This window comes from Nicotiana sylvestris, chromosome 4 (genome assembly GCF_000393655.2).
Source record: "Nicotiana sylvestris chromosome 4, ASM39365v2, whole genome shotgun sequence".
Taxonomy (NCBI): domain Eukaryota; kingdom Viridiplantae; phylum Streptophyta; class Magnoliopsida; order Solanales; family Solanaceae; genus Nicotiana; species Nicotiana sylvestris.
The window spans coordinates 117,906,581-117,926,914 of NC_091060.1; positions in this window are offsets into that span (position 1 = coordinate 117,906,581).

Genomic DNA, 20,334 nt, shown 5'->3' on the forward strand with positions numbered 1-20,334 from the left:
TGCCTAAAGTAACTCCAATGATTACCCCTGCTGCTGCCTCGTGTAAAAGCTGAGCCTTCTAGCAGTAGGCGGGGTATGAAAAAAGTTTTAATTAAAGTCCCCGGCAGTGGGAATTTATTAAAAATATCTAATCAAGCTGATATGTGGCTAACACCGTTGATAGGACCCGTGGAAAAGAAGAAGTTAGAGAGTTGACTCTTATGAACGACATCGTTCCATATTCTCTCAAGGTACATCTTGTCTTACTTATTTCTATATCCTTCCTTTCTCATTCATAACTTCTCTTCTTTTGTCTTTTCAAAGATTAATTTGACAGGTACAGAGCTTATAAAAAGGATGTCTTGGACTGATCATCAAGTAGTTGAGTTGCTCATTGAGGCTAACAACGGGAAAGAACAACTTGAAAGCCTTCAACTGGAGAAATATGTTCTCGCTGAGGAGAAAGGAGCTTTGGAACAATAACTGAGGATGGTCCCCGCTGAACTAGCAGTTTTTAAAGCTTCTTCCAGTCAAGTTGAGAAAGATAAGGACATAATGGAATCCTCCTTTGCTGAACAACATTCCAAGGCTACTGAAGAAATAAGAAGTTTGAAAAAACTTCTTAATCAGAAAGAGTTTTATGCGAGTGATCTGGTACAAATGCTTACTAAACTCAAGAAAACCTTCGTGCCTTCACATATAAGATTCAGTCCCTTGAAAGTTCTCTTGATCCTTTGAAGGCAGCTTATGAAGCCTCAGAAGTAGAAAAAGAAGAGATGAAAGTTAATATCGAGCAGTGGGAGAAGGATTACGAAGTCCTTGAAGACAAGTCAACACTTGATATTAGCTGGGATTTTGTGAACACTCGCTTTGAAACTTTAACTGAAGCTAGCCAAGAAGGTTTTGGCTTTATTTCTGAGATTGCGAAGGCTAGAGAAATAATTGAACAGACTCAATAGCGTCAAGATTCTCGATACCCGAGGACAAAGGTTCCAAGGGTGATGGAGATGGACTTACTCCCAGTGAAGCCGATGTTCAACCCTCTTCTTCTCAAGTTCATCCTTCTTCTCCTGTAGATGATGCTCCCTAGTTTTCCACTTTCCCGACTTTTTGTTGAAAGTATTTGGTTTTTGGTTTTTGGTTGAAATTCACTTGTGTTTTTGGATAATTTTGGGAAGGTTTACTGCCCCTATTTTTGGGGTAATGATATAAACTTCTTTTTTTCTTTTACTGCATACTATGCTTTTTGCTCTTTTATTTTTTGATCTTATTCTTGCACTTAAAATGCTTTAGTAGATCATGACTTTAATATGCATGAGTTTTATAAAAGAGGCCCTTTTTATTTTAACAACACTAATGAAGATGACGTCTCATCTTCATATTGGTGCAAAGATATGAAACATGAAGTAGATATGAAACATGAAGTAATTTGAGGAAGTTTTATTTGTTGAACTTTCAAATAAGTAAGTTTGTACACTATTTTCATACTTGTTCGTTGTGATGACCCGGCAAGTCGTCTCATGAGTTATCGCTCTATTTCCTCCATTTTTGCTTCTTATTGCTTTGTCTATATTTCTATATATGATCGGGTTGGCTGGCTAGGGTTCGGAAAGGATTTGGTAAGGTTTGAGACACTTAGACTCTTTTGAGGAAGTTTAAGTTGGAAAAGTCAACCGGGTGTTGACTTAGGTGTTAGAGGGCTCGAATGTGAGTTCCGATGGTTCGGATAGCTTTGAGAGGTGACTTGGGACTTAGGAACACGATCGGAATGAGTTTTGGAAGTTCAGAGTAGATTTAGGCTTGAATTGGCGAAGTTGATATTTTGGCGATTTCCGGTTGGTAGGCGAGATTTTGATATAGGGGTCGGAATAGAATTTTGAGATTTGCAATAGTTCCGTTGTATCATTTGGGAGGTTTGTGAAAAATTTCAAGTCATTCGAACGTGGTTTGGTTGGGTTTTTTATCAAAAGCGGAATTCGAAAGATTTTGGAAACTTAGGCTTGAATCCGATGTGTTTTAGTTGATTCAGTGTTGTTCGAGGTATTTTGAAGATTGGTATAAGTTTGAATAAGGTTTTGGGATATGTTGGTGCTTTTGATTGAGGTCTCGGGGGCCTCAGAGTGATTTCGGATGGTTGACGGAGAGTTTGAGATTTTGTTGAAGCTGCAGATTTTTCTGCTTCTAGTATTTCTGCACCTACGGATTGGGGACCGCAAGTTCAATCTCGTAGATGCGTAGAAGGGAGCCACAGATGCAGAATGGATCTAGGGAGGCAGGAAACTGTAGAAGCGGTTAGTGGACCGCACTTGCGATGGCGCAGGTGCGGCTGGTGCATTGCAGATGCCGATCGAGGTAGAATAAGTGAAAAACGCAGAAGCGGTTCTTTGGCCGCAAATGTGGTACCGCAAAAGCAGGTATATGGATGCAGATGCGGATATGTGGCCGTAAATGCAAAAATGCCTGGGCCAGAAGGTATAAATTGTTCCTTCGCGATTTTTGAGCTATTTCACCATTTCTAAGTCGGCTTTGGAGCTTTTTGGACGATTTTGAAGAGGGATTTCAAGGGAAATTCATCGAGGTAAGGACTTTGGACCTAAAACTCGTTCCTATGGTATTTTTTTCACGGATTAAAGCTATAATTAATGGAATTTAAGGGTTAAAATTGGGGAAATTAGGGCTTGGTATTGAAGACCTAGAGTTGAGGATTTGAGGGACCTATTGTGGTCGGATTTTGGTACTTTTGATATGTATGAACTCGTAGGGAGATAAGGAATCCATTGATGTAAATTTTATCGAATTCCGAGATGTGGTCCCGGGGGTCGGATTTTGGTAATTTCGGGATTTGTATCATATATTGATTATTTTCGTTTGGGCTTCATTCCCTTAGCATATTTTGACACTATGATTCTGATTTTAGATAGATTCGGTTCAAGTGGAGGCCGATTCGAGGGGCAAAGGTGTCACGGGCTAGAGATTTGACCGGATTGAGGTGAGTAATGATTGTAAATGATGTTCTAAGGGTATGACACCCCGGATTGCACATTGTTGTGCTATATTGAGGTGACGCTCACGCTTGATGACGAGCGTGGGGTCGTGCACTATTGGGGATTGTGACTTAGTCCATCTCGAATGATTGTTTTACCGCATATTTGACCGAAAGCTATTTGCTATCATCATTATTTTGGCTAAATGTCATATTTGGGCCTCGTGCCAACTATTTGAACCCTTCGAGGATTTTTATTAATATTTCTTCATTGTTTTGACTTTATACTTGAACTCAATCATGTTATATTCCACTGTTTTCATACTCAGCCATGTTTTATATGCTTTAACACTTAAATGATCTTTTAAATGATAATTGGGCTTAGAATCATGTTTTACTACTGTCGAGTGGCTTGTGAGGATTTTTTACTGAGTAAGGTCGATGGCCTATGTTGTGAGGAAACATTGATCATGATTTGAGGCTGAGGGCCTGAGATATGTACGTCACGAGGTGTCTTGTTGATATGAGGTCGAGAGCCTAGTGATGACGCCACGAGATAGCTTGATATTGCGCTTGGGCCGTAAGGGGCCCCTCCAGGAGTCTGCACACCCCCAGTGAGTGCGGGTACCCATTGTGACGTGAGATGTAGCCCGTGGGCCTGGTATTGTTCTAAGATATTGCCCCTAGGGGCGGATTTGTTGTTACTATGCCCGAGGGGCGAACCTTTGTGTGTTTATCTTTCTTATTTGTCTGTCATTATCTGTTTAATTGTTGAAAAGGTATTTTCTGAAGTTTAAACTTAACTTAAATGATTATTTGTATCTTTACCGATTCACTATTTTTAATAGTTTTACTGCTTCATTATAGCATGTAATGTGCCTTACGTGATTTCCTGCTTTCAGTCTTTATTTATGATTATTACTCACTGAGTTGGAGTACTCACTTTACTCCCTGCACTCTGTGTGCAGATTCAGGCATTGCTGATCCTGTCAGTGCGAGTTGAGAGCTCCCGGCAGACTTCAGAGTCCACGAGGTAGCTGCTTGGCATCTGCAGTCCCGTGTTTCTCCCCCTTTGTCATTTCTATCTCTTATCAGACATTTTGTAATAGCTTATAGACTTTTCAGACTTGTATTAGGATTGATAGATGTTCATGACTAGTGACACCCCGGTATCGGGCTGTGTTGGGTTGTATTCAGCAAATTATGCTATTATCTGCTACTTTGAGATTTTATTTATTATGCCTTAGACTTATTTCTTATGATTTAAATGTTTAAAAATTGAAATGGGAAGAGTCGTCTGGCATTGTCTTCACGAGATGCGCGGCCACGACCGGGTCCGGGTGACATTTGTACAACATTTTCATAACTGCTTTCATTGCAGCAGGTTTACGAATTCGGGTATATCTTCCTGTTACTAAATTTACGGACTTAACCTAGAAGCTCGTGGGAATATCTTGCATCCTTTTTGCGGGTTTGAACGCTTTTAAAAAATTTTGATTGAAAATCTTCAAGGGTTTCTTCAAGGTTTTAATTCGGGCTGAGCTATGCTCTTGGTATACCTCTTTTTTCCTTGTGTAACCTTCTATATGCATAGTCCCCCTAGTGTTGAGCACTGAAGCATGAAATCTCTGACACTGGATTAACTCCTTTCTTTTGGCCCTTTTCCTGAAAAGGAAAATAGAAACGGGACTCGGATATAATTTTTCAGATGATGATTGCATAACCCTTTTTCCATTAGAAAGGTTGTAACCTAGACCGGAAATAATTAAGTATTTTGGCGTGTCTTTCAGGTTTAATATCATCATTTTGTATGGGGAAACTTTTTGCCTATCATCTAAAATGGTTAGTATAATTCAAATGAACAAAATAAAATTGAATTTGCGTGGTACGTGGCCGTAGGTATTAACCTCATTTACAAATAATACTTCTTCAAATGCACTATATTCCAATTTGACAGTAACACCTTGCCATCCATGATTTCCAACTCATACGCTCTTTTTCCAGCAATGCCTCTAACACTATATGGGCCTTCCCAATTTGGACTCAACTTTCTTGCGTTTGCCGTTTTTGTTGATCGGAACACCTTTTTGAGGACGAAGTCCCCAATTTTGAAGTACCTCAAGTTGGTTTTTCTGTTATAACATCGTTCAATCATATGCTTTTGAGCTTCCATTCAAATTAGTGTTGCTTCCCTCCTTTCTTCTATCAAATACAAATTTACCCGTTACTCTTTATCATTTGTTGCTTCAGTGGTATGTGTGTACCTTGTGTTTGGTTCGCTATCTCCACCGGAATTAAAGTTTCTGTTTCGTACACATGTGAGAATGGGGTCTCGGTCGTACTAGTTTTTGTTGTTGTTCAGTAAGCCCATAGCACCCCTGGTAGTACTTCTGGACATTTGCCTTTTGATTTTTCCTATCATTTTTTTAAGTTATGGATGATAACCTTATTTGTCAACTCAGCTTGCCCGTTAGCCGTTAAGTGATAAGGTATGGAAGTAATTCGTTTAATTTGCCAGCTTTGGAAGAATTAGGTGACTTTCGCGCCTATGAATTGTGGGCCATTGTCACAAACGATCTCCTTTGGAACTCTAAATCGACATATAATATATCTCCAAATGAAATCCGTAACTTCCTTTTCTCGCACCTATTTAAATGCACCTAGTTCTACCCATTTTGAGAAATAATCCATTAAAATTAATAGAAATCACACCTTTCTCTTAGCTTGAGGCAAATTCCCTACGATGTCCATCCTCTATTTCATGAAGGGTCATAGTGATATAACTGAATGCAACAGTTCCGCTGGTCGATATATGTTATTGGCATATCATTGGCATTTATGACACCTGGGTATGAAGTTTTCTGCTCCTTCTTTCATTTTTGGTCAATAATATCCTGCCCTTATTAATGTCTTTACCAATGATCTTCCCCCGATGTGATTGCCATAATGCCCGTCATGTACTTCTCTCATTACATATTCTGTTTGAGATGGTCCGAGGCACCGTGGTAAAGGTCCACTAAACATTTTTCTATATTAAATTTCGCGAATTAAGCAATAATGGGCAACTTTTAACTGTAACAATTGGGATCTCTTCTTATCCTTAGGCAAGATACATTACTACAAAAGTTCATAAATTTATTTCTCCAATCCCAAGTTAAATTATTGAAATTTACCTCACTCTTGGTTTGATCGAGTGCTGAATGAAAATAATGCACCACAACAACATTTTCTACGTTTGTTGCATCTACGACATATGCGAGATTTTGTCAACGCGCATGCTTATGCATTTTCCTCCATGTGTATTTGCACGGCTTTCCATTTATGAAATTGTCTAAGAAATTCTCGTACCTTTTTGAGGTATTGTTGCATTCAGATCTCTCTCACCATGTAAATCCCCTAAATTTGATTAACTACCAGCTACGAGACGTTTTTTATAACGATTTTTCGATACCAAGTTCTCGTGCCAGTTCCAAGCTTGCAATCACAACTTCATACTCTGCCTCATTGTTAGTGATTGAGTAACATTTTATTTCATGTCTTATGACTTCCCCCGAGGCTGGAAGTTGAACAATACCCAAACATGTCCCCTTAGCATTTGAGAAACTATTAGTAAATAGGGTCCAACTCCCCGGATTAGCTCCGATAAATACTTTTAGCTCTTTTTCTGCTTCAGAACTAGGTTTATACTAAAATATGCTACAAAATATGTTAACACATGTGATTTTATTGCAGTTCTAGGCTGCTATATAATATCATATTTATTGAGTTGTATTGCCCATTTAGCTAATATACCTTATAATTCTTATTTATGCAATATGTTTCTTAGTGGAAAAGCAATTATAACATAAATAGGATGACACTGAAAGTAAGGTCGTAACTTTCTTGATGCCATGACTAAATCTAAAGCAAATTTTTCTAGGTGAGGATACCGTGTCTCATCATCTAGTAACGACTTTTTAACATAGTAAATTGGAGATTGTTTATCTTTATCTTCACGTACCAACACCGCACTTACCGTTACTTCCGACAAAACGAGGTAAATGAGCAACCTCTCTCCGTCTTTTTGTTTTGCTAACAAAGGTGGATTTGATAGATACGACTTTAAGTCCTTTAGAGCTTGTTGATACTCGTCAGTCCACTCAAACCGATTTTGCTTCTTCAATACTGAAAAGAACTTAAAACTTTTTTCCGATGACTTTGATATAAAACTTCCTAGAGCTACTATCCTGCCTGTTAACCTTTGCACTTCTTTATTGCTCGTGAGTATATCCGGTATTTCTTCAGTAGCTTTGATCTGTGTGGGATTTACTTCAACACATCTATTGGAAACAAGAAAACCTAAGAACTTACCTGAAGCCACGCCAAAAGCGCCCTTCTCGGGGTCTAGCTTCATGTTGTACTTGCGGAGAATTTTAAAGGTCTCAAACAAATGTTGAAAATAATTCCTCGCCTGTGTTGACTTGACCAACATATCGTCTATGTAGACTTTCATAGTTTTTCTTAGGTGTTCTTGAAATAATTTAGTCATCAATCTCTGATATGTGGCTCAGGCATTTTTCAAGCAAAATGGCATGACTTTGTAGTAGTAAGTCCCCTATCTGTGATAAACGAAGTTTTTTCCTCATCTAGAGGGTCCATTTCTGTCATGACCCGGATTTCCCACCCTCGGGAGTCGTGATGCCGCCTACTAGAGGAAGCTAGGCAAGCCAAACCTTAACTACCTAATACACTTTCATTTTACTTCTTTTTAACAATTACCAGACGATAATGCGATAACAGCGAAATTAAATAAATAAGCGGAAGTCAACAATGTTCATAACTCAAAACTACGTCTATTACAGTTTTCAACACCTCAATACCCAGAACCTGGTGTCACAGACTGTCTAAGAGTCACTACAAACAAAGTCCGACGAAAATACAATATAGATAGAGGGAGACGCCAGGGCCCGCGAACGCCTACATGTCTACCTTGGGTCTTCGGGGGGACTGAAAGAAGCCCTCCAACTACTGTCCGTAAGCTTCTTCGGGATCTGCACACAGTGCAGAGTGTAGTATCAGCACAACCGACCCCATGTGCTGGTAAGTGTCTAGCCTAACCTTAGTGAAGTAGTGACGAGGCTAGGACCAGACTACCAAATAAACCTGTGCAGTTATATAATATACAGCGGAAAGTAAAGCAGAATAAACATATATATATATATATATACAATAGAAAAAGAAATACAGATAATAACCAGTTAATGTGGAGGGGGAAACATGCTGAGGGAGAGATAACAGTTCCGAATAGAAAACATTAAGTAAGGAGAAAAGCAACAAAACTAGAATATAAACAAGAATCAGAAATCAACAATTTGCACGGCATCCCCTTTCGTGCTTTTACTCTCGTCCTCATCCGAACAATAGTTATGATAAAATGTGCACGACATCACCCTTCGTGCTTTTACTCTCTTTCCTCGCCATATAATCAATAATAATCAGTATGGAATGGTACATCGTACGGCACGACATCACCCTTTGTGCTTTTACACTCTTCCTCACCCAAACAACAATCACAAACAAAGGGGCAAGGGAGGAAACAAATGATGATGGAAATCCCGGCAAGGGAACACAATTAAACATTTAAATCCCGGCAAGGGAACAATATCAATAACTCTTTCTCTTTGTTTCACTTTTACTTCACAACTCGCTTTACCTCTTGAGCCAATGCCCCAAGGGTTCAATCATCTCATATACTTTCACACATTGTAATATCACTCGAGCCAATGCTCCTCGAAGTTCAAAGATCACAATTTCTTTCACAAGCTTTTTTTTACAACATATAAAAATCATCATTTACGCATGAAAGATACAACAAAATCATGATGTCCACAATATAAAGACTCACGGTCATGCTAGACACCAACGTATAGATACTCGTCACAATGACTATATGTCGTACCCGACAATTAGCACGTAGCAAATAGGACTCAACTCCTAATCCCTCAAGCTAAGGTTAGACCAAACACTTACCTCAAACTTCCACGGCCAAATCAATCCTCAATTACCGATTTTTCCTCTCGAATTCGGCTCCAAATCGATTGCATCTATACATAAATGACTTCATAATATCAATACATGCTAAACAATTCGAATCCAACGCCTAATTATAGCTTTCCAAACATTTTTTCCAAAATCCCAATAATCGACCCCGGGCCCGCTTGGTCAAAACACGAGGTTCGGACCAAAATCAAATAACCCATTCACCCACGAGCCCGAATATATAATTTTCTTTCAAATTCGACCCCAAAACGAGGTCTAAATCAAGAAAAATCAAAAAGCCCTAACTTTACCCAATTCCCTAATTTCTACCCTTAATTACATATTTTAGGCCTAGAATTTCAATAGATGTTGGTGGAAAATAAAAAAAACGAGTTAAAGATTACTAAACCAAGGGTTAATGGTGAAAGGATGCTTCAATAGTCGACCTAGAACTTTGGAGAAGAAAGAGTTTGCGATGTTTTATGAAAATCCCGTAATGGTTCTATTTTGGAACTTTAAAATAACTGGGCAAAAATAACTCTACGCGTTCACGATAGACCTCTCGTGTTCGCGATGGGTCAGGTTTTGGCCTTCGCGTTCGCGGATAGGGGGCTCACGTTCTCGAAGCTATAGCTCCTCGAGCCCTCACGTTCGCGTCCTCAGGGTCGCGTTCGCGTAAGGTGTTCTACCCATTCCCCCTGCCCAGGCACTTGGCCTTCGCAATCGCATAGCCAGGAACACGTTCGCGAAGGTCTAGCCCCCCGCTGCCTCGCGTTCGCAACCTGGTCTACGCATTCGCATAGAAGGAAATTTCCTTCAGCAAATTCACTCATCGCGTTCGCGAGGGTCCTCCCGCGAACGCAAAGAAGACCATACCAGAACTGGAAACCTACAACTTTCATAAGTCTAAAACCACTCTGAAACACTCCCAAGCCCTCGGGGCTCCTAACCAAACACATGCACTAACTCAACATCATCATACAAACCTATCCATGCGATCAAATCGTCAAACTAACCTAAAAACAATGAATCAAACCTCAAAATCAAGAGTTTTTCCAAAAACTTCATCAAGTTTCAAATTTAGAACTTCAAGTCCGAAACACGTCAAACAACCTCCGATTTTAACCAAACTTTACAGAAACATCTTAAATCATATATAAGACCTGTATCGGGCGCCGGAACCAAAATACGGGCCCAATTCCAACACGTTCTAGTCAAATTTCATTTCAATTTTCCTTAACAATTTCAGAAAAACAATTTCCTTTAAAAATTCATTTCTCGGGCTCGGGACCTCAAAATTCGATTCTGGGCATATGCCCGAGTCCCATATTTTCCTACGGACCCTCTAGGACCGTCAAATCACGGGTCCGGTCTGTTTACCCAAAATGTTGTCCAAAGTCAAATTTATTCATTTTAAACTCAAAACTTAGTGTTTTTCACAGAATTTCATATTTAAGCTTTCTGGCTACGCGCCCGGACTATGCACGCAAATCGAGGCAACTCTAAATGAGGTTTTCAAGACCTCGGAGCACAGAATGGATAAGAAAACAGGTGATGACCCTTTGGGTCGTCACATTCTCCACCTCTAAAACAATCGTTCATCCTCGAACAGACAGAAGAAGGAAATACCTGAGTCGGGGAATAGGTGAGGATAACGGCTCCGCATATCGGACTCGGACTCCCAGGTCGATGCCTCAAGAGGCTGACCTCTCCACTAAACACGAACAGAAGGGAAACTCTTGGATCTCAACTGACGAACCTGCTGGTCTAGAATAGCTACCAGCTCCTCTTTATAGGACAAGTCCTTGTCCAATTGGACAGTGCTGAAATCTAACACGTGGGATGGATCGCCGTGATATTTTCGGAGCATGGACACATGAAAAACTGGATGCACGACTGATAAGCTCGGCGACAATGCAAGTCTATAAGCCACCTTTCCCACTCGATCAAGAATCTCAAACGGACCAATGACCTAGGGCTAAGCTTGCCTTTCTTCCCAAATCTCATCACGCCCTTCATAGGAGACACTCGGAGCAATACCCGCTCACCAACCATGAAAGCCACATCTCGAACCTTACGATTTGCATAGCTCTTTTACCTGGACTAAGTTGTACGAAGCCTATCCTGAATGATCATGACCTTGTCCAAGGCCTTCTGAACCAGATTTGTACCCAACAACCGAGCCTCTCCCGGCTCAAATCATCCAACCGGAGATCGACACCGCTTACCATATAAAGCCTCATAAGTAGCCATCTGGATGCTCGACTGGTAATTATTGTTGTAGGAAAACTCTGCTAAAGGCAAAAACTGATCCCACGAACCTCCAAAGTTAATAACACAAGCTCGGAGCATATCCTCTAATATCTGAATAGTTCGCTCGGACTGCCCGTCCGTCTGAGGATGAAATGTTATACTCAATTCCACCTGGGTGCCCAACTCTTGCTGAATTGCTCTCCAGAAACCGAGGTAAATTGCGTACCTCGGTCCGAAATGATAGATACTAGCACACCATGAAGGCGAACAATCTTCCGGATATAGATCTCAGCTAACCTCTCGAATGAATAGGAGACTGCTACAGGAATGAAATGCGCTGACTTGGTCAGCCTATCAACAATGACATAAGATGCATTGAACTTCTTTCAAGTCAGCGGAAGTCCAGTAATGAAGTCCATAGTGATCCGCTCCCACTTTCACTCGGGAAACTCAATCCTCTGAAACAATCCACCAGGCCTCTGATGCTCATACTTAACCTGTTGACAATTCAAACACCGAGCCACATATGCGACATATCCTTCTTCATTCTACGCCACCAATAATGTTGCCGCAAATCCTGATACATCTTTGCGGCGCCCGGATGAATAGAGTAGTAGGAACTATGGGCCTCCTCTAAAATCAACTCCCGAAGCCCATCCACATTAGGCACGCAAACTCGACCCTGTAATCTCAAAACTCCATCAGCACCTAAGGTAACCTACTTGGCACCTCCTCGTTGCACTGTGTCTCTAAGGACACACAAATGGGGATCATCAAACTGCCGATCACGGATACGCTCCAATAATGAAGAATGAGCGATCGTGCAAGCTAATATCCGACTAGGCTCAGAAATATCCAACCTAACGAATCGATTGGCCAAGGCCTGAACATCCAAAGAAAGCGGCCTCTGACTAACCGGAATATAAGCAAGACCACCCATACTGGATGACTTCCTACTCAAAGCATCGGCCACCACATTGGCCTTCCCCGGGTGATATAAGATAGTGATGTCATAATCCTTCAACAACTCCAACCACCTTCTCTGCCTCAAATTCAACTCCTTTTGCTTGAAGAAGTACTGAAGACTCTTGTGATCAGTGAACACCTCATATGCCATGCCATACAAATAGTGCCTCCAATTCTTCAATGTGTGAACAATGGCTGTCAACTCCAAATCATGCACCAGATAGTTCTTCTCATAAATCTTCAACTACCTCGAAGCATAGGAAATGACCTTGCCATCCTGCATCAACACTGCACCAAGCCCAATACGGGAAGCATCACAATAGACCGTGTAAGGCCCTGAACCTGTGGGCAACACTAACATCGATGTCGTAGTTAGAGCTGTCTTAAGCCTATGAAAGCTCGCCTCACACTCGTCCAACCATCTGAACTGGGCACCCTTCTGGGTCAACCTGGTCATCGGGGCTACGATAGATGAGAACCCTTCCATGAACCGACGATAGTAGCCTGCCAACCCCAAGAAACTCTGAATCTCTGTAGCTGATGCTGGTCTAGGCCAGTTCTTGACTGCCTCAATCTTCTTCGGGTCAACCTTAATACCTTCTACTGATACAACATAACCCAGGAATGCAACTGAACCCAACCAAAACTCACACTTCTAAAAATTTTCATATAGCTAACTATCCTCCAGAGTCTGAAGAACCACTCTGAGATGCTGCTCGTGCTCCTCCTAGCTGCGGGAGTATATCAGGATATCATCAATGAAGACTATCACGAACGAGTCCAAATAAAGCCTGAACATTTAGTTCATCAAATTCATAAAAGTTGTTGGGGCATTTGTCAACCCGAATGACATAACCAAGAACTCATAATGCCCGTATCGAGTGCAAAAAGCTGTCTTAGGGACATCGGATGCCCTAATCCTCAACTGATGGTAGCCAGATCTCAAGCCTATCTTTGAAAATACCTTGGCACCCTGAAGATGATCGAACAAATCATCAATCCTCGGCAATGGATACTTATTCTTAATCGTAACCTTGTTCAACTGCCGGTAATCAGTGCACATTCTCATCGAACCATCCTTTTTCTTAACAAACAACACCGGCATACCCCAAGGCAAAATGCTGGGTCTAATGAAACCCTTCTCAAGCAGGTCTTGCAACTGCTCCTTCAACTCTTTCAACTCTAGCGGGGCCATGCGATATGGTGGAATAGAAATGGGCTGAGTGCCCGGAGTCAAATTAATGCAGAAATCAATATCCCTGTCGGGTGGCATCCCCGGTAGGTCTGAAAGGAAAACCTCAGGAAACTCACGAACCACGGGCACTGAATCAACAGAGGGAAGCTCAGCACTGGAATCACGAACATAAGCCAAATAGGCCAAACACCCCTTCTCGACCATACGGGCACCTTTACATACGAAATAACACTGTGGGTAGAATGACCAGGAGTCCCTCTCCACTCTAAACAGGGAAAATTCGGTAAGGCTAAGGTCATAGTCTTGGCATGGCAATCCAAGATGGCGTGGTACGGGGATAACCAGTCCATCCCCAATATAACATCGAAATCGACCATGTCTAAGAGCAACAAATCTACACGAGTCTCAAGACCCCCAATCACCACAACACAAGAACGATGGACTCGATCAATCACGATAGAATCTCTCACCGGTGTAGACACATAAATAGGAATACTCAGGGAATCACTAGGCAGAACCAAGTACGGTGCAAAATAAGATTACACATACAAATATGTAGACCCCTAATCAAATAACACTGAAGCATCTCTATCACAAACCAGAATAGTACTTGTAATGACTGCATCTAAAGACTCAGCCTCGGGCCTGGCTGGAAGGGCATAATATCGGGGCTGGGCCCCCACCACCCTGAACTACCTCTCTAGGACGACCTGCCGCTGGCTGGCCTCCACCTCTGGCTGCCTGAGCTCCATCTCTAGGACATCTACCTACACCTCTAGCTGGCTGGGCAGGCTGTGGAACACCTGGTACCTGTACCATAGCACAAGAGCCCTGATGTTGAGAGCTAGCTGGTGCTCGAGGGAAAAACCTGACAATGTGACCCGGATCACCACAAGTGTAACAAGCTCTCGGCTAATGAGACTGCTGGCCCTGTCGACTTGAATGACCACCTCAGAAACTCTGAAGCGGTAGTGCACTGATGGGAGTTGGTGGTGCACTGTAAGGCTGCTGATCAGAATAGTGCGTCTAAGAACCATGACCACCTGAAGTACCATGGGAGACCTGGAGAGCTGACTAAAAGGGCCTAAGAGGATGGCCTCTACCATATGAATCTCTACCTCCAGACGAGGTACCACTAAATCTGCCTGAATGACGGGGCCTCTTATCCGACCCATGACTACCTCCCTATGACAGAACCATCTCAACTGTGCGGGCCACATTGGCCGCCTCTTGAAAGGTGATCTCACTCATGGCCTCCTTGGCCATCTGAAGACGAATCAGCTGAATAAGACCATCAATAAACCTCTTAATCCTCTCCCTCTCGATAGGAAGTATGACAAGAGCATGGTGAGCTAGATCGATGAACCTGGTCTCATACTGGGTGACCGTCATAGAACCCTGCTGGAGGTGCTAAAACTGCCTTTGAAAGGCCTCTCTCTGAGTCATAGGGAGAAACTTCTCCAGAAACAACACTGTAAACTGCTCCCAAGTCAAAAATAGTGAACCGACTGGTCTAGCTAAGCAATAATCCCTCCACAAAGTCTTGGCGGATCCAGACAAACGAAATATAACAAAATTGACCCCATTGGTCTCAACAATACCCATGTTCTGAAGAACCTCGTGGCAACTGTCTAGATAGTCCTAGGGGTCCTCAGTAGCTACACTACTGAAAGTAGAAGCGAAGAGCTTGGTAAACCTATCCAGCCTCCACAAAGCATCGGCGGACATAGCCGCTCCATCACCGGTCTGAACTACGACACCCGGCTGAACCGCTATAGCTGGATGAACCGCTAGAACTTGAACCTGGGGAGCTACCTGCTTCGTAGTACGTGTAGCATGAGTCTGAGCCCCTCCTCCAGCCTGAGAAGTGGCTGGTGCTACAAGAAGCAAACCTACTCGGGTGACACTCTCCATGAGGCCCACCAATCAGACCACAACATCCTGAAGAATTGGGGTGGCAATGAACCCCTCTAGGACCTGAGCTGGGCCCACCAGAACTGCTGGGGCCGGAACCTTCTCCTCAAAATCAACCTGAGGCTTTGCCACTAGTGCTGCTACTCGGGGCTGAGCCTTCCCCTATCTCAGCCTCTAGCACGGCCTCGGTCTCTCCCTCTGCCCCTCATGGGAGCTGCTGCTGGGGGCTCAGGCTGCTGAGCGGTAGATGAGGAAGCGCGTGTTCTCGCCATCTGTGAAAGAACATAGTAGAAATTCAGTTAGTATTGGGCAACAGAGCCGCACGACAAGAAAGAATAAATGTGAAGTTTTTCCTAACTTTGTAGCCTCTGGGGATAAATAAAGATGTCTCCGTACCGATCCCTCAGACTCTACTAAGCTTATTTGTGAACTGTGAGACCCATGTAACCTAGAGCTCTGATACCAACTTGTCACGATCCGGATTTCCTACCCTCGGGAGTCGTGATGGCGCCTACTAGAGGAAGTTAGGCAAGCCAAACCTTAACTAATACACTTTCATTTTACTTCTTTTTAACAATTACTAGACGATAATGTGATAACAACGGAATTAAATAAATAAGCAGAAGTCAACAATGTTCATAACTCAAAACTACGTCTATTACAGCTTTCAACACCTCAATACCCAGAACCTGGTGTCACAGTGTCACAGACTATCTAAGAGTCACTACAAACAAAGTCCGAAGAAAATACAATAAACTGTTTCTGCACAAAAGAAAATGAAACAGGGAATAAAGACAGAGGGAGACGCCAGGGCCCACAAACGACTGCAGGTCTACCTTGGGTCTTCGGGACTGAAGGAAGCCCTCCTACTACTGTCCATAAGCTGCTCCGGGACCTGCACACAGTGCAAAGTGTAGTATCAGCACAACCGACCCCATGTGATGGTAAGTGTCTAGCCTAACCTCGACGAAGTAGTGACGAGGCTAGGACCATACTACCAAATAAACATGTGCAGTTCAAATATATATATATAATATACACACACACACACACACAACGAAAAAAGAAATACAGATAATAACCAATTAATGTGGGAGGGGGAAACATGTTGTGGGGGAGATAACAGTTCCGAATAGAAAACATTAAGTAAGGAGAGAAGCAACAAAACTGGAATATCAACAAGAATCAGAAATTAACAATGTGCATGGCATCACCCTTCGTGCTTTTACTCTCGTCTTCACCCAAACAATATTTATGATAAAATGTGCACGGCATCACCCTTCGTGCTTTTACTCTCTTTCCTCGCCATATAATCAATGATAATCAGTGCGGAATGGTACATCGTACGACGCGACATCACCCTTTGTGCTTTACACTCTTTCCTCACAATAGTAAACAATGCACGGCATCATCCTTCGTGCTTTTACACACTTACTCACCCAAACAACAATCACAAACAGAGGGGCAAAGGAGTAAACAAATGATGATGGAAATCCCGGCAAGGGAACACAATTAAACATTTAAATCTCGGCAAGGAAACAATATCAATAACTCTTTCTCTTTGTTTCACTTTTACTTCACAACTCACTTTACCGTTTGAGCCAATGCTCCCAAGGGTTCAATCATCTCATGTACTTTCACACTTCATAATATCACTCAGCCAATGCTCCTCGAAGTTCAAAGATCACAATTTCTTTCACAAGCTATTTTTACAACATATAGAAATCATCATTTAGGCATGAAAGTTACAACAAAATCAGGATATCCGCAATATAAAGACTCACGGTCATGCTAGACACTAACGTATAGATACTCGTCACCATGCCTATACGTCGTACCCGACAATTAGCACATAGCAAATAGGACTCAACTCCTAATCCCTCAAGCTAAGGTTAGACCAAACACTTACCTCAAACTTCCACGGCCAAATCAATCCTCAATTACCGCTTTTCCTCTCGAATTCGGCTCCAAATCAATTGCATCTATACATAAATCACTTCATAACATCAATACATGCTAAACAATTCGAATCCAATGCCTAATTATAGCTTTCCAAGCATTATTCCCAAAATCCCAAAAATCGACCCTGGACCTGCTTGGTCAAAACACGAGGTTCGGACCAAAATCAAATAACCCATTCACCCACGAGCCCGAATATATAATTTGTTTTCAAATTCGAATCCAAAACGGGGTCTAAATCAAGAAAAATCAAAAAGCCCTAACTCTACCCAATTCCCTAATTTATAACCTTAATTACATATTTTAGGCCTAGAGTTTCAATAGATGTTGATGGAAAATGAAGAAAACGAGTTAAAGATTACTAACCCAAGAGTTAATGGTGAAAGGATGCTTCAATAGTCTCCCTAGAACTTTGGTGAAGAAAGAGTTTGTGAAGTTTTATGAAAATCCCGTAATGGTTCTGTTTTGGAACTTTAAAATAACTGGGCAAAAATAACTCTACGCGTTCGCGATAGATCTCTCGCGTTCGCGATGGGTCAGGATTTTGGCCTTCGCGTTTGCGGATAGGGGGCTCGCGTTCACAAAGCTATAGCTACTCGAGCCCTCGCGTTCGCATCCTCAGGGTCGCGTTCGCGTAAGGTGTTCTACCCATTCCCCCTGCCCAGGAACTTGGCCTTCGCGTTCGCATAGCCAGGAACGCGTTCGCGAAGGTCTAGCCTCCCGCTGCCTCACATTCGCGATCTGGTCTACGCGTTTGCCTGGAAAGAAATTTCCTTCAGTAAATTCACTCATCGCGTTTGCGAGGGTCCTCCCGCGAACGCGAAGAAGACCATACCGGAACTGGAAACCTGCAACTTTCATAAGTCTAAAACCACTCTGAAACACCTCTGAAACACTCCCGAGCCCTCAAGGCTCCTAACCAAACACATGTGCTAACTCAACATCATCATACAAACCTATCCATGCAATCAAATTGCCAAACTAACCTCAAAAACAATGAATCAAACCTCAAAATTAAGAGTTTTTCCAAAAACTTTATCAAGTTTCAAATTTAGAACTTCAAGTACGAAACACGTCAAACGACGTCCGATTTTAACCAAACTTTACAGAAACATCTTAAATCATATATAAGACCTGTACCGAGCGCTGGAACCAAAATATGGGTCAGATACCAATACGTTCTAGTCAAATTTCATTTCAATTTTCCTTAATAATTTCAGAAAAACAATTTCTTTTAAAAATTCATTTCTTGGGCAAGGGACCTCAGAATTCGATTCCGGGCATACGCCTGAGTCCCATATTTTCCTACGGATCCTCCGGGACCGTCAAATCATGGGTTCGGGTCCGTTTACCCAAAATATTGACCGAAGTCAAATTTATTTATTTTAAACTCAAAACTTAGCGTTTTTCACAGAATTTCATATTTAAGCTTTCCGGCTACGTGCTCGGACTGTGCACGCAAATCGAAGCAACTTTAAATGAGGTTTTCAAGGCCTCGGAAGTACATAATGGATAAAAAAATAGGTGATGACCCTTTGGGTCGTCACAATTTCTATCTTGTTATAACCAGAATATGCATCTAAAAAACATAAAAGCTCGTGACCTGCAATAGAATCAATTAATTGATCTATATGCGGTAAAGGAAATGACTCACTAGGACAAGTCTTATTAATTAGTATAATCTATACAAACTCGCCATTTTCCATTCTTTTTTGGAACCACAACGGTATTAGCTAACCAGTTAGGGTACTTTACATTTCATATTTAACCAAATTTCAAAAGTTTTTGTACCTCATCCTGGATCACTTAAGTTTTGAAGGCCCCTTGCTTCCTTTTCGTTTGCTTGATAGGTGGTGTAATGGGTCCTCATTTAGCTTATGAGTCATCACCTTTAGTGGTATACCTGTCATAATTGAATCCGACCAAGCAAAGCAATATGCGTTAGCACATAAAAATTCAATCAACTTACCTTCATTTCTAGGTTCAAATTTGCTCCGATGTAAACTTTTTTGTCTAGCCAGTAGACAAATAGTATTACAGCTTTGAGCTCTGATAACTAGGGATTTGACGCATTTTATACTCCTTCTTGCTTATGCTTTGATTAAATATTCATACAAAATAGTCCCAAAAGGCTCACAAGTTGTGCCTATTGCAGGTTTGATCAGCAAAGTGACAAAATGTCAAAGATCGGCTCAAAAGGAATGAAACTTGCACAAGTGCCAAAGACAAGGCAAGCTCAGGAAGAACAAGCCCAGTGCGTCCGCACACCACTTTGTGCGGTCCGCACTAGGAGATTCAGAGAGGTCAAACTCAAGGCGCAGAGGCAGTGCAGCCGCACTGTCTTCGAAGGAAAGAAGAACAATACACAAAACTAACTAAATAGATAGCCAAAACCGTTAGGTCCCCGGCAATGACGACAAAAAGTGACTGCAGCCTACTCTGCACTACTAATAATTAGCGAGAGAGGGTCGCAATAGCTTTTACCCGATTTTGGATCGGGATCGATATATACAGAGAGCTAGAATTGGAGTCGAGTGTCTATTTAGTTCAGGATTGCGTATATGTTCCAAATTGCATTTCTAATCATTTTTGGGGTTTTATTTATAATTCTACTTTTATCAACTACAAATTGTAAGTTAAGCTAAGAGTTAAATGCTACGGATTGTTCAAATAGTATAAAAGGCACTAGGGTAGTGACATCTGTAGACGTGTAGTTTTTGACCCTCCCCATGATTTTTTTATATTTTAGCGTGTAAATATTTAATTTAGGCCTAATATAGCTATTTCAACTCATTTTAACTCTTTTATGTTAATTTCTTACAAGAAAAATAAAAATTACAAACAAGTATTTTAGTTTATGTACTTTTCATAAAAAACAATTTTGAAAAAATAGTACCTTATTTTTATCTTTATATAATTTCGAAAACACAAAAATAGTTTATATTTAGTTTAATTAATTAGGATTAATTTTGGTATTGTGCAATATTTCTATCTTATTTTAAAATGCATTATGTATATTTCAGATTATGAAAAAATACAAAAAATATATATATATATTGCATCTGCA